The 16381-nt window shown below is 33.8% G+C and overlaps 1 protein-coding gene across 6 annotated transcripts in view; it reads left to right on the forward strand.

Annotated features, from left to right (window-relative positions):
* Lrba (LPS responsive beige-like anchor protein) overlaps positions 1–16381 on the forward strand; it is a 719595-nt gene that overhangs the window by 154086 nt on the left and 549128 nt on the right. The window lies entirely within an intron of this gene.

Raw genomic sequence — 16381 nt, forward strand, 5'->3', positions numbered from 1 at the left:
TTGGAATTAGTAAGTAAACGCTTTTTGTGAATTTTGCAGTTTTCAGAGTTTTTGAACACAAGGTGGCGCACTATATTTAAAGATGGGAATTTGTTTTAGTAGTGTAAGGTGGTTGAGATTCTGCTAGGCTGTTATTGTTTTTAAACGTAAAGTTAGGGTAAATTATTCATGTATAGCCTTTTTTCCTTCTTTTCTTCTTTTTTTTTTTTTTTTGTGGTGCTAGAGATTGAACCTTAGGGCCTTGTTAAGTCTCTCTACCAAGTGAAGTATACCCCCAGTCTTATGTGTACCTTTTAAAAACAATAATTATGAAATATTATAGACATACTAAAATATACAAAGAACAGTATTTCTACCAACATTTATGAAATTGAGTTCCCTTTTCCAAATGCTTTGTCTGCCATTCTTTGTTCCACCTCCTCTCCCCACACTGTGATTTGGTATTGTCATTTTTGTCTCTTTTCTATACTTTTGCTTTTTATTGTTGTGTTGGGGATTGAATCCAGACCTTTGTGCGTGTTGGGCAAATGCTCTACCAGTGAGCTATAACCCTTGACTCTTTAAAACTCTCCACAATAAGTTAATTTTATTTTTCATATTTAAACTTAAGATATGTGCTATCACACTAAATGCATTTCCTATAAACTTTTGTTTTTATTCACTATTGTTTGAGATTCATTGCCTTTGATCCCTGTAGTAGTATTCATTTTCTCATATTGTCTTATGTGGTGTGACCTTATCCGTTTATTCATTGATGAACAACATATCATACATATTCATAACTTTCTCTGTATATATTTTTAGAAGTGGAATTGCTAATTCATAAGGTTTAAGTGTTGAACTTTAGATGTGTTGAACTTGAGATAATGTAAAAGTTTTTACAAAGTAGCCTTACCTGTTTATATTTTCACCAGCAGTGTTTAAGTTCTCAGTGCTGCACATCACCTCATTGCTTGGCTTGTCTGGCATTTTGAAGATTTGTTCATTGTATCATCATACTCCCAATCTACCTTTTCTTGCATTTGGGGATTTCTTTATATATACTTGGTCTTAATATTTTGCTAGTTGAATGACATCTCCCAATTTGTGGCTTATCTATTTATTTTTAGAGTTTATGTTTGTACCTAGAGGGAAAATTTCCCATTTCAAATAATTGGTAAAATTTATGGTGTAGGCTATTTGTACCTTATTTAAGAACCTTTTTCTTATTCAGAAGGACTATAATTATTTAGATAATCATAAACTGAAAGGAAAAACAAAAATGAAAAATTTTGGCTTATGTTAAAATGACTTACTAACTTTTACGTTCTTATTCTGAAATATTTTTTCATTCTATAAGAATGTATTGCTGTTTCCTAAAAGTATATGTTTTAAGTCTTTGAATAACCTTTAGTTATTTGAAAGTACCTAAGAATTATTCATTTGTCTCCTCTTTTTTCAGTGAGAAGAAGGCATGCAACCATTAGAAAGGTTTATGAGGATATCTTGGGTTGGAGAAACCACCCTACAAATTTTCATTTCAGTTAAATCCAGTAGTAAATAAGAAAAATATGCGATATATACTGTAGCTCTTCTTTTTATTTTTTATTTTTATTTTATTTTTTAATTTATTCATTTCAGTCGCTGATGGACCTTTATTTTTTATTTATATGTGGTGCTGAGAATTAACCCAGTGCCTCACACGTTCAAGGCAAGTGCTCTACCATTGAGCCACAACCCCAGCCCCCTATTTTTTATTTTTTTAATATTTATTTTTTAGTTGTAGTTGGGCACAGTATCTTTATTTTGTGGATTTATTTTTATGTGGTGCTGAGGATTGAACCCAGGGCCTCACAGCGCTGGGCAGAAGCTCTACAGCTGAGCTATAACCCCAACCCCTATAATGTAGCTCTTTTTAGTCACTACATTTTTGAGACTGATAAGTTTAGTTCAAAAAAGAGTTCAGCTAATCTGAACCAAATTCTGCATGACCTGTTTCTGTAAATAAAATTTTATTAGAACATAGCCACTCCCATTCATTTGTATGTTATATATAACTGTTTTTCATTTCAAGAATAAAGTTGAGTGCTACAGAAATGACCTGGCCCTCAAAGCCTAAAATATTTACTGTTTGACCCTTTATAGTAATTGTTTGCCACTCCTTGTGTAGGTTGATTTAGTTTGTACTGATATCAGCCATCCTGGTTTCTGCTGTAGAGGGCTGGTACATTTGGGACTGTTTCTCTGTTAAGGCCATTTTGATTCTTTACAAAAAGATCATGAGAAAAATAGGATTGAACTTACGGAATTCTAGGTTAGGGAAATGCCAAGTATAAAACAGATTTTTCATAATTAGTTCTAAAGAGTATATGTCTGTTCCTTTAGTTTCTTTGCATCTTTAAGAAGGATAGATAGAGGATATATTCTGCAGAGCAGTAATTGTTGATGTGTATCCTAAATGAGGCTTTTACAGAGGTAGCGTGCTCGCCTGGCATGTGTGTGGCCCGGGTTCCATCCTCAGCACCACATGCAAACAAAGATGTTGTGTCTGCCGAAAAAAACTAAAAAAAACAAAAACAAAAACCCATAAATATTAAAATTCTCTCTTAAAAAAAAAAAGAATTTATGACAAAGAGTTCTAACCAGTCCATTTGTATGAGTAATAAATGAACATGAAATTTGGAGACAGGACATTTCTAAGTTAAATATTGATTTATAGCAATTATTAGCTATGAAATTATTAGCTCCTTTTTTCAATTAAAAAAATTTTTTAGTTGCAGATGGACAAATACAGTTGTTTTGTTTATTTTTATGTGGTACTGAGGATTGAACCCATCGACTTACACTTGCGAGGTAAATGCTCTACTCCTGAGCCACAATCCCAGCACTTATTAGCTCCTTTTTAGTAATATATTTTATTCGGTCCTTATATCAAAAATATTTTTCAACATCTAATTAATATAGAATTTTAAGATATTTTACATTCTTTTTAATGCTATCTTTTAAAATTTTTATATCTTTTTAATTAGTGCTGTATAATTAAACATAATAGTGGAATTTGTTGTTGCATATTTGAACTTATGCACATTTTTAAACTTCTTCAACCATTAGTATCTAGGCTAGAAGTAGAAAATGTGGTTGTGTGTGTGTGTGTGTATGTGTTTTTGTGTGTGTGATGTTGTTGAACGTTGTTACAGCTGTTTCATTATCCTATTCATTCTTTTTTTCTCATTTTCACTACTTCTGCCTTAACTCAGGTTCCTGTCACTTCATATTTTTATTTTAATACAACTTTTAAAAAGAAGAATTAATTGTATCTAAAATGATTTATGTAGTATATATGCTATGAAGTGTTGCCATAGAAGAATTTTAATTATGCTACCCAACTTAGGAACATACTGTGTGGTCTTCCCAGTCTAACTCCACCCCACCTCACCCCAAAGGTAATCACTATTTTAAATTTTAGTTTTGTAATTCCCATCTTTTAAAAAATGTTTGGAAGTATATTTTAAAACAATGTCTAGTTTTTTCTTTAAATTTTTTTAAAAAATGACATTATATTGAGTGGACTTTTTTGTTACTTTTTCTTCATCAAATCTTTTATTTCTTTGATTATTTTTTATTGTTACCTGTATCTTTGCTTAATTTGTTTTCACTGCTGTAACTCGGGTGCTGTAAGGCAGAGGTTTCAAGAGAGCTGTTATTTTTCTAGCTTCTTTTAACTTTGATCCACACACAGTAAGAAATTTATTGTGACTTAGAATGTGTAATGCACCTGCACGCCTGTGTGTGTATTCATGATATAGCAGTTCCATGACATCAGGTTTACCCTTACAAAACTTTGGCATATAGTGATACACTCTGATGTTTTCTGTGAGTTTTTTCACTTAGAAACTGCAGATAATGATCCCCGTATGTTGATTGTAGGACATGTAAGCTTGAATTTTCCTCAATTTGAAAACTTATTACTGAAGCAAATGTAACTAAGCAACAGAAGTGAGGAAGTGATAAGTCCTGTGATGTTCTTCCCTTTAACATTTGATACCTTGATATTGCTAGTTTTCTTTATTTTTCATGCTTTTGTCTTTTGCATATTTTTCTGTTTTTTTCTTTTTCTTCATGATGTTCCTTCCTCCCTCCCTCCCTCCCTCCCTCCTTCCCTCCCCCCCCCCCCTTTTGTGATTATGGAGACTGAACCCAGGGCCTGGTACATGGTAAGCAAGTGCTCCTCCTAGAACTACACCCTCAGCACTTTGTATTTTATTTGGAGATAGGACTCTCGAAGTTGTACTGTGTAGTTCAAACTGTGATCCTTCTGCCTCAGTCTCCTGAGGAGCTGAGATTGTACAGGCATGTGCCACCATGCTTGGTGATTTTTAGTTCTTTATACATTCTTAGATTACTTTTGGTCTGGATATTTCTAATAGTCTCTAACCTTAGATATTCTTTTCTTATGCGATTCATTAAACTAAAGTAACATATGATGTTGCTCCCCTCTATAAATACTTTGCTGTTTCTTAAAAGAAAAGCACATAAGATTTTTTTAACAAAATAATTTCTGTCTTGTCTTTCATTGTTTCCATTGGAAAAAAAATTTCTACCTATCTTTCACTATTTCACTTCTCAGAAATCCCTTGTCTAGCCATATAGTTTTAGTCCTTATCAGATTTACTATGCTTTATTAAATCTTCAACTTTGTTTACTTTGTATTTACCCAAATATTTTATATTTTTTTAATAGTTAATTAAGTATCTGTGTCACTTCAAAATGAGTTTTTTTACTTTAAGGCTATGTTAGTCTGTGTGAATTCATGTAATGCATGTAATTTTCTCTTATTGTTTCCTAAGTCGTTCTTTTGCAGATGCTCTTATTCTCCTCTTTCCTTCACTTTCTCCTCCTACCTCCCAACCTCTAGATAATTAGTCTCCTCCATCTTGTGCCCTGACAGGTATGAACTTTGGTACTGGGTGTCTGCACCCGCAGTCACTGCCTGGTTAACACTCTCCCTCTGCCTGTCAGCATCTCTTTTCCCTTTTTAGTCACCATCTCCCTTCATCCTTCTTGTTTTCTGTTCTCTCTAGTGTCTCTGTTCACTGTGTACCCCTGCCTTCTGCTTCCCCCAACTTATCTCTTTTCTATTATTCTCATGTTAGTGAATATGTATCTGTTTGTGTCTGTGCCTTCTCTTCCCACCTTCTGTTGTTAGTTAGATACCTCACTGGTCTTTCTCAGTGATTCTCAGTAATTTTTTGTGTAGGTCTCATTCCAGTTGTCTACTTCTTTTCTTCCTCTTCTCACTTTTATCTTTCCTCTTCTTTTTATTCCTTATTTTTCTTCCTCTTTGTTTTTTCTGTCTTATATTTGTACTTTCTAGTAACGATGAAAGATTGAAAGATGAAATGAGAGCAGATCTTTTCCTAAAATTGTTTTTTAATATAGGAGGTAATATGTGTATAAAAATAACTAAATTACAAGGTTGGAGGCCATAAATACCTCATAAAAGATATACACTGTGCATGAGAGACAGTTGCTACCTGAGGGTGTATGAGAAGTTTTGGGGGCAGATGTCATTGATACAGCCCTGAGGAGCAATAAGATTGAGGCATGTAGAGACTGGGATGACAGGAATCGTTGGTAGAGGAATCAGCATAAGCAAAGATATAGAGACTGTGTCATTGAGGGAAAAGGTGGTGACTTTGGTTAGCTTGGAGGTGTGTGGCCAAATGAAGAATAGTAATGGGTAAGGTAGCAGGTGGACTGGCATATGATCTTAATATCTCTCACGTTCTATTATTAGCTAAAAGTGGATTCTTGTATCCTGACTTCTGAATTGGTAACCTCTCATCAGTAGAGATGAGAGTTTTTACTTCTTTTTTTTTAGAGAGAGAGAGAGAGAGAGAATTTTAATATTTATTTTTCAGTTTTCGGCGGACACAACATCTTTGTTTGTATGTGGTGCTGAGGATCGAACCCGGGCTGCATGCATGTCAGGCAAGCGCGCTACTGCTTGAGCCATATCCCCAGCCCAGAATTTTTACTTCTTTAAAATTTTTTTTTTTTTACTTGTAGATGGACACAATAATACTTTCCTTTTATTTATTTATTTTTATATGGGGATGAGAATTGAATCCAGTGCCTCACACATGCTAGGCAAGCGCTCTATCACTGAGCTACAACTCCAGCCCTATTTTTTTTAACCTTTTATAGCTTCTATGGGAGATATTTTATATCTCCCATACTTTCATATACTTTTCTATGGGTGATACTTTATATCTCCCAGAGAAATGTGTATAGTGCCAAGTTCTTGGCAGTTGCACATTAAACATTTGTAGGAAGAAGGAAGAACTGCACCATCATTGTTTAGTGCTATTTGGTTCAGCTGTCATGTGCCACTCTTTGTGTGATCCTGGTGCCACTTTTTGTGTGATCCTAGTGCCACAGTCTTCTCTTATTAGGGATCTATGAATTAGCTGCAGTAGCTGTCCATTAAAGTATCCATGCTGCAGCCATTCACAGTATGATTTGAGAATCACCTGTTCAGAGTAATTTGGGATGCACATTTTATTCTGGTCTCCTGGGCTCCATCTTAAAATCTTAATCTTGTAGGATGGTTCCTTTTATTCCTGACTCTTCCCCTGCCTTTGTCCTTCCTATCTTCCATTTGAGTACTTTTGAGTAACTATGAAAGATTGAAATCTATTTTATTCCCTGTGCTGGGACTTGAACCCAGGTCTTGTGTTTGCTAGGCAAGGGTTGTACCACTGAGTTTTATCCCCAACCCTTTTTATTTTATTTTGAGTTAGGGTCTTGCTAAATTGCCTGGGCTGCCCTTGAAGTTGTGATCCTTCTGCTTCAGGCTCTTGATTAGCTGAGATTATAGATGTGTATCACCTTGTCTGGTGAAAATTTGTATTTGTTACAAAGTCTAGGCCAGGAGTAGTGGCATGTGCCTGTAGTTCCAGCTACTTGGGAGGCTGAGGCATGAGGATTATGTGTTTGAGACCAGCCTGGGTAAGACTGAGAGATCTTGTCTCAACAATAAATACATTAATTAAGTTAAATAACCTCTTCTGGAATTTAAATTTTGAACACTCCTCTGAGTATATAGGATTTTTTTAACTTTCATAAAGTTTTCTTCTTCCTACCTTTATACTAAGCGGATGATGTAGTATATTGTGCTTATTAGAAGGCATCACAGAGACAGGAAGATTCTAAATGAATTGAATGTGGACCTCGGTTTATAAACCTCTTAGTACATTGTTTTTGTTATAACAAAAAATTGATTTTGTCTTTTTAAGAGCACATATTCAATGCAGAAAATGTTAAAGGAATATTTATTATTCTTATGTAGTATGTGAAGTCAGTTTTTTAGAACCAACTTATACAGAAAAAACCCAAAGTGGGCTTTACATTTGTGTGTGTGTCTGTGTGTGTCCAGTTTATATTTTTCTTTACTTCAATGGCTTATGGTTTTGAATGAATCTTAATGTCTTTGCAGAGGAAATAGTTGCTTTAAAGAGAGGTCTCTTGTATCTACTTTCACATAAGAATCAATCCCTGACTCAAGTTTTAGGATTACAGTTATAAAATGAAAAAGAATAAAACTTAATCCATCACTTTTTTTTTCTGTAAAAGTATACTTTAAAAAACAAATACTAAAGTATTACTTAAACGCCAAGATGGCAAAGGAAAAGTTTTAAGTTGGTTCTTGTAGTTTTCCACTTTTGTTTTAATGAGGTAACTTTTTTTTTTCTATAGCTTTTTAAATTCATTTATTTTTTATGTGGTGCTGAAGATTGAACCCAGGGTCTCACATGTGCTAGGCAAGTGCTTTACCACTGAGCTACAACCTCAGCCCTGTAGTTTTCACTTTTAAATTTAGTTTTTGATACATGTCTTTTAGTTTTATTCGTTTGTGTGGATTTTCTTCAATGATAAGAAGGCTTTTTTTCTCTTTCATAAGGTTTATCTGAAGTAATTTATTTGAATACTGCTATGTTTATTGTTTTGGAATTTCAGGTCTTGACATGTATTTTAAAAAATAATTTTTTGGTAGTGGTTGTAGATGGACAGAATGCCTTTATTTTATTTGTTTATTTCTGTGTGGTGCTGAGGATCGACCCCAGTGCCTCACACATGCTAGGCAAGTGCTCTGCCACTGAGCTACAGCCACAGCCCTTTGACATTTATTTTTAAAATAAAATGGAAACTTAAGTCTTTTCACATCAATATTTAATAAAATTTTGGCAGAACTGAAATAAGTTTGTAAGTTGTTAAACAATTTATAGCATGTTATTAAAAATTCTAATGAATTTGAACCAAATTTTCGCTCTTTAAAAATAGTCATTCTGAAACATTTAAAATGCTTTCATGTATACAGTATTGAAATGATACTTCCTTTTTTCTTTTTGTAGTAATTTTGAATCTCAATATCACAAATTTATAACAGGGTTGTTGATAAAGAACTAGTGTGTAAAGAACTAATGTTGCAGAATTGGATAGCTTTTGCAGAGTTACATCAGGATACATGCAGCTGCTATAAAAAGCCAAAGAAACTCAATTGCAATTTTATTGTCCAGTTTGATAGATTTCCTGCCACCTTTGTAGCAGGGAAGCTGTTTGTCACTGTATACAGCTCCTCCAACAGCTGAACTAGGGTTTATAAGCAGTAATAGGCTCTTCTAGTGTAACTGCGCTATACTGGCTTCTGTGGTCTCAGGGTTTCAGATATGCACCTAGTAACCTTTTAAAAAAAAATCTTTTCTTTATTTTAAGTACTCAAGGTAAGCACTATAATACTCTTAAATAATACTGTCTTTAGTTAGGATGCCAAATGCTTCTACTCTTTGATTAACATTTAAGTAAGTCGTTCAAACTATTTTGAAATATGAGACTTGTCCAAAAACATCCTTTTTCTGAACAAATGAAATTAAAATCTTTTGATTCTGTATGTTTTCTGAACCTATATTGCCATAAAGTAGAATGGGTCTATGAGATAACATAATAATACCACTCTTGAATTAAAAATGTATTCTGAAATAGATCTCCCCCAAAATGATGAGTTTGGGTGAAGTACTTAATTCTTAGTTAAAATATTTTAAGATTTTTAAGTCTTTTCACAATCTGATAAAATGATTTAAGTATAAATTCTGTCACTTTACAGAAGAAAGTGCTGTTTAGGTAAAAGCATGTAGAATCTAGTTTTAAAAAAGTCTCAGGTGATTTCTTAACATTTTTAAAAATCACAAGTTGTAACTGGTGTGTGTGTGTGTATATATGTATATACATATATTTGTATATGTGTTCTTGAGGTGGTTGTATAAGATTAAAAGCTACCTATTTTAAGAAATTTCAAAAGTTGTAAAATTTCCATACTTCATGGATTGCTAGCATTTTATATTTAATTGCTCAAGTATTCTTTTCTTTCTTTCTATCTTCTTCTTCATCTTCTTTTTTTTTTTAAGAACCTTTTGATTTTTGAAATAATCATAGTACAAATCAAAACCAAGAAGGGCTGGGGATGTAGCGCAGTGATAGAGTGCCTGCTTAACATGCGCCACTGCTCTGGATTCCATCTCTAATATCACAAACACACACACAACCAGGAAACGGACATTGGTAAAGTCCACAGATATTTCACTAATTTTACATGAACCCAATGTGTGTGTGTGTGTGTGTGTGTGTGTGTGTGTGTGTCTGTACAATTTTATCATATGTAGCTTCCATCACATCAAGATATTTAATTTCATCACATCAAGATAATTAATTTTGCTATTAACACAAGGCTCACTCAGGTTATTCTTTTTTAGCTGCACCCACTTTCTTCCCCCGTTCCTAACCCCTGGTCACACTAAGCTGTTTTCTATCTCTAGAATTATATTATTCAATGAATGTTACATAAATAGAACCATATAATGTGTATTTTTTTGAGACTAAATCCTCCAAATATGCTGTTTTTTGAAGATCATTCCATGTCCTTGCATGTATCATTCCTTTTTATTGCTGAATAGTGTTTCATAGTGTGAATGTACCAATATTTGTTTAACCACTCGCCTACTGAAGGACATTTGGGTAGTTTCTAGTCTTTGGCTATTATAGATAAAGCTGTTATTAACATTTGAGCAGAAGTTTCTGTGTGAAAATAAGTTTTAATTTGAGATAAATGCTCAAGAATGCAAGTGCTGGGTCATATAAAAGGAATTATCAAACTATTTTCCAGAGTGGCTATATCAATATTCCTTCCCACTAGGATTGTGTGATTCAGTTGCTCCACATCTTCATCAGCATTGGGTCTTTTTTTTTTTTTCCATAGCTGGGTGTTAATATCTTATTGTGGTTTGTTGTTGTTTTGTTCTGTTTTTTGGTACAGGTGTTTAACCCTCATGCATGCTAAGTAAGCATTCTATCACTGAGTTATACACCAGCCCTTCATTGTGGTTTTAATTTGCATTTATCTAGAAATTAATAACATTGAACATCTTTTCACATGCTAATCTGCCACCTATATATCCTCTGTTGTGAAATTATCTGTTCATAAATATGAACAGCTAAAATACTACTACAATTGTGTCTTTTGCCCATTTTCTAATTAGATTGTTTGCTTATTACTTTTGAGGTTTGACAGTTCTTTACATAGGCCAGATACTAGCCCTTTGTCAAATATGTGATTTGCAAATATTTTTTCCTAGTCATTGTCTTTTCACTCCAACAGGGTCTTTGGAGAGCAAAGGTTTCAATTTTGCTGTGGTTTTATTTTAGTGTTTTGCTTTTTAAAAAATAATTATCTCTTGGCCTGCCTAGTCATTCATGTAGAATGAGGGCACATACATATTCTATCCATCTACCTATATATTCATCCCCTCCCTCCCTCCCTCCCTCCCTCCCTCCCTCCCTCCCTTCCTTCCTTCCTTCCTTCCTTCCTTTCTTCCTTCCTTCCTTCTGTGTTTATTGAATACCTGTTATGGTCTAGATTCAATATCTTGCTAATGATTGGAACATGAGTAAAATACAGTTGCCTTCATGGTCTAGAAGGGAGCCCAGGACAGAGTAACTACTCTGGTGTGGGGAAGATGGGTAGGCTGCTTCTTCCTTGGCAGTTATGAACCAGTTGTAATTGTAGTAGTATTTTAGCTGGATATGGGTTAAAATGCTGGCAATCAGTGGGGTGACTTTGTGTGTGTGTGTGTATTCTATAAAAACAGTTCCATCCATTTTTAAAAATATTTTTTAGTTGTTGATGGACACAATACATTTATTTTATTTATTTCTATGTGGTGCTGAGGATCGAACCTAGTGCTTCACATGTGCACTCTACCACTGATCCACAATCTCAGCCCACATTTTCATTCATTCTTTTCATCATAATTATCACTTGTTCATTTTCTAAAAGATTTTTTTTCTCACTTCCCCAAAAACTTAATACCAAAAATGAGATTCTGTGAGAGTAATGGAGAATTCACACATAGAAGTGATCATTTTTTTTTTTTTTAATAAAACACAGTGATATGTTAGTTTGACAGGTGGTCTTTGTTGTGAAGTGCTGGCATCAAGAAAAGGTATAGCTAGGTCTTCAGAGCTTGTTTGGAGATTCTAGCAGTGGAGTACACCTACTCCTATACCCTTGACCCAAGAACGGTCCTCCTCTGTCAGGGAAGGTTGTCCTAGGATGCAGCTTTGGGTAGGATGCACATGGAGTGGTGAGGGAGGAAGGGGACCCCTGCATAGCCAGCCAGGGCAGCCCAATCAATGCTGGCGATCATGGGGTGACAGATGTTGCAGCCAGATTACTGTCACATCCGTAGGTAGGTCTTATTGCATAACAGTCCTTGGCACTAATATAGCCATGTTCATCTGAGAAGCTTAAAGGCTTGCCTCACATGGCATGCTGCCTCATTTTGCAGTTACTTCTCAAGGAAAACAAGATGACAGTGGCTTATATTCCAAGTAGAGTATGATGTTCCTGATCCAGGCAACCAGAAAAGTATATCCAGTGACATATTTGGGAGGATCCTGGAAATCCATAAGTAAGACAAAACAATCGAACCTTTTGGTTTAGAATGCTCTAAGAATGCTGTAAATGCAAAGCCTGATCATACTTGTATAAGGCTGATTAAATCTGGGGGTGTAGCTCAGTGGTAGAGCATTAGCCTAGCATTCATGACACTGGGCTTCCACCCCCAATATCTCTCTCTCTGTCTTTCCCCCACTTCTACATACATGATTATATTATCATTTTCATAAACATTTGAGCTGCAAATCCTAATAACTGAGTTCAGTGGCACATGCCTATAATCCCAGTGACTTGGGAGGCTGTGGCAGAGTGATTGCAAGTTTAAGACCGACTTTGGCAACTTAGCTCGACCTTGTCTCATACAAAATAAAAAGTAAAATGGGCTGGGTATGTAGTTCAGTGGTAGAGTACCCCTGGTTTCAATCCCCAGTAACATAGACATACTCAAAAACAAAAACAAAAACAAAAAAACTTTGACTTAATACTTTCACCTTCCATGGTTTTCTTCTCCGACTTAGAATAATTTTCTATCTATATGAAACTCAGAGCCTTTATTTTGTAAATGGGAAAAACAGAGAAACAGAATGATGAAGTAACTAGTTCCCAGCTGCTTCATGCAGTATGCAGGTAGTACAGTTTTGGAACTGAAGACAACTGTATGTCCTTGGTACCAGTATTTTATCTCTCTCTCTTAGAGACTGAGGTCTTAATCTTACCTAGTATCCTCATGATTGTAGTCTGTTTTCTGTTGCCATAACCAAATACCAGAGTGTGGGACATTAATAAAGAATAAAAGTATATTTAGGCCATGGTTCTAGAGGCCGGGAAGTCAAGAGATTGGTGCTGGAATGTGTTCTGTATCTGTGCTGCATCATAACATGGTGGAGGCATTGCCTGGTAAGATAGAGCAAGTTAAAAGTTTTAAATCAAATTTAACATTTATTATCTTTTAAAAAATTTAAAAATAGATGCACGTTACAGGAAATTTAGAATACAATATAAATGCATATACAAAAACAAAAACAAAAAATCCCTCATTACCCAGATATCTGTGTATGACTTTATATTTTGGGAAGACATTCCAGTCTTCTGTTCTATACACATATATACACATACATGTAATTGTTTTCTTATGAAAGTGTCATTGACTTTATGCTATTTTGCAATCTTATTTAATGAAATTCTTACATGAATTTTAATGGCTCCATATTATTTGGTGTATATATTATGAGAAAATAAAGTTAGAAGCAAAAGCTTCAGCTTTGATGTTACATCTGAATGCTGTTAGACCACATCATTGTAAGAAGGAGCGATTGTATGAATAACTCAAGGTGACTTTTCATAATCTGCCATTTGCCAAAACTTTATTTGGAAAAACTTGTAGAAGTGATGCTTGAAAACTCTATTGTTTTATAATATAATGCATTGTGTATACATTATACTTTAACTTTCTCTTATTGTTCAATAGTAATGACCCTGTTACTATATACATATCCCTTATTTTGTGGGATTCATTTCTTTAAAGTAGAATTTTCAGTAGTCTTTATGTTTTAAAATGTTTTAGTAGATATTGCTAAATTGCTCTCTAAAAATATGTTCTAGTTTATCTTCTAGATTTGCATAAGAGAACCTGTTTAGGGCTCGGATTGTGGCACAGTGGTAGAGCGCTTGTCTGGCATATGTGAAGCCCTGAGTTTTGATTCTCAGTACCACATAAAAATAAATAAACTAAATAAAGGTATCATGTCCACCTACAACTAAAAAAATTTTAAAAAAAGAGTACTTGTTTAGACTGTTATTAAGGAAATAAAATTGATCAGAATGACTTTTTATTAAAACAAGAAATTAGTAAGTTATTTACGATATTATTTTATGTCATTATTCTTCCTAGCTTTGTCTATATGAGGATAATACCCTAATCTTTTAGTGTTTCTCTTAAGATTAAGTTGTCAATAATGACAGATGCTTAGGAATTTAAAGGAAGATATATCTAGAATTGCTTACAAAAATGAGCATATCAGTGTGGGTTTTTTTAATATTTTTTTTTAGTTGTAGTTGGACACAATACTTTTATTTATTTTTATATGGTGCTTAGGATTGAACCTAGCATGCTAGGTGGGCACTCTACCACTAAGCCCCAGCCCCAGTATGTTTTTAATCATGTTGTGGAGCTGAGGAACAATTACTGACTATATAGAATTCTGGTACTTTAAGGAAATTTGAGGGCAGAGTTTATTTTTACCTTCATATAAATTCTGGAATATTTCCATGTGTAGTATCAGATTTATAGAGATTAGGAAAATACTAAGTGGTTGGAAGGCTTCTATTTAAATTACATTCTCACTTTGTATTCATAAGGAAGTGTTGCTTAAAAACGTTTTCTGTAAGAAAGAAGTTTGTTTCTACATTTATTATGGTTGCTTACTAAAAATGGTGAACTTTGGAGTAAAAACTGCAACTTTGATGGTGTAAATATAGAAAAAAGAAATCTTTTCCTTTTAGCTATCGTAGGTCCATTGACTGTGTCCCAGAAATTAGATTGAAAAATGATTAATAATACAAACATGTAACAATTCTAAATTCCTCATAAGAAAATGAAGACCTAAAGAAATCATTAAGCTTGCTGTTTTATTTTAGGTGAGGTGGAGAGTGGAGAGTAGAGAGTTGTGGAATAACTGTGACAGGTTAAAGCAGTGTGAGCTAGGAAAATAAGAATCCGGGAAGCTTAGCCAGACTGATTCTCATTGCCAGACCTACTCATTGAGAGGCCTTTCTTTGTCTCCTTGTTTTCAGAAACATGGTTATTTCTTTCCTCCTGGTATCAGGGAGAGAATCTCTCTGCTGGATCATTTTATGACTTGTTTGAAGAATGAAGGGCAGGGAAATTCCTGCACCTACCATTTTTCAAAATTCTCAGCTCAAAATATTTAATATGGTGAGGCTTCATATTTTATAGCAGTATGTTGTAAGCCCTGTCAATTAAATAAAAACAAACACTTCTGTTGCCAAATAGCAAATGCAATTCCTAAGCAAAGTCAAAGGCAAATGAGAGCTTCAGATAAAACTGCTTAGACCCAGAGTAAAGCTAGTATTCTTAACTAGAAATTAGTAGGAAAAGACAATACAATGGAAAAATGTATCTGATTAAACATCTCACAGAAGACTAACTCAAAATTACCTTAAATGTGAAAAAAGTATGCTTGCTGACTCTAATAAGGAGACTGCAAATTAATACTATCTTGAAACAGTTTACCAAGAAAAATTAAGTGAAAAATATTGTACATAGTGGTATATATGAATAAAATAAGTCATGAAATAAGACTTCATATTTGTGTGTATTGCAAAAATACCTTTGAAGGATATATATTATTGGCTAATTAATTGCCTCATTATTGGCAGGATGTTTGCAGGTGAGATCAGTGGTGGGAGGGAAACTTTTATGTTATATACTATTTTATCTTTGAACCATGCGAATATAACCTATTAAAACTTTTTTGAAGTTCACGGTATGAATAATGTATAATGATTATTGTGTATATCACTTGATTTCCTTATGGGATAGTTTTCCTATGTTATTGAACCTGCTATGTTGTTGTCATAATTCCTTCTGGTAATTTTCTTGGGGTATTTAATATGGTGAGATTTCATATTTTATAGCAGAATGTTTTTATCTCCGAGGAGAGATCCATTTGGGCAGTATTTATCTTTGAGTCTGGAGTGTCTAGATTAGTAATCCAGGTGCTTTGTATAAAAATAGATCAGTAAGTATTTATAATTTGATTTTGCTATATTACATTTGTTACCTTATACTATTATTGTTGCAAGCTGTAGCATCAGTCTATAAAAGATCTCAGGTGTGGTTGTAATCATTGTGACCTCTGCCCACTGGTACCTCATATGGAATGATTTAGCTCTTTTCAAAGTTATATTTCATTTATCAACTGTAGAAAACATTAGTAACCTAAGAGTTAGAAACTAAGATATTATATTTATCTGATATTGCCATTCAAAAATATCATACAATGAAAAAGATGCATTTGTTTGAAAATAAATCACTTGCTAAACATTGCCTACCATTTTGTAAAGTCTAAATTTAATAGGTTAAACATATTAAATTAAAGAAATAATGTTTATTTCTTAATATTGTAGTCATCTTTTCTTTCCTACTTAGTAAATTTGAGTGCCAATTAAGTTGAAAGTAATGGCAAAAGAAATGTTGTGGTTATTAGCTCATAAGTATCTTTACCTAGTAGTTTGTAGAAGTGCTTTCCAAACATTACAAACAGCTATAGATTAGCTATCAAATGATTGTGAAGATTAATGACTAGTCTGTTAGCTGAGTAATTTACAAGAATATCTGGTAATTGGGAATTATTACTTTTAAAGTCACAA

The sequence above is a fragment of the Callospermophilus lateralis genome, chromosome 8 (genome assembly GCF_048772815.1).
Source record: "Callospermophilus lateralis isolate mCalLat2 chromosome 8, mCalLat2.hap1, whole genome shotgun sequence".
Taxonomy (NCBI): Eukaryota; Metazoa; Chordata; class Mammalia; order Rodentia; family Sciuridae; genus Callospermophilus; species Callospermophilus lateralis.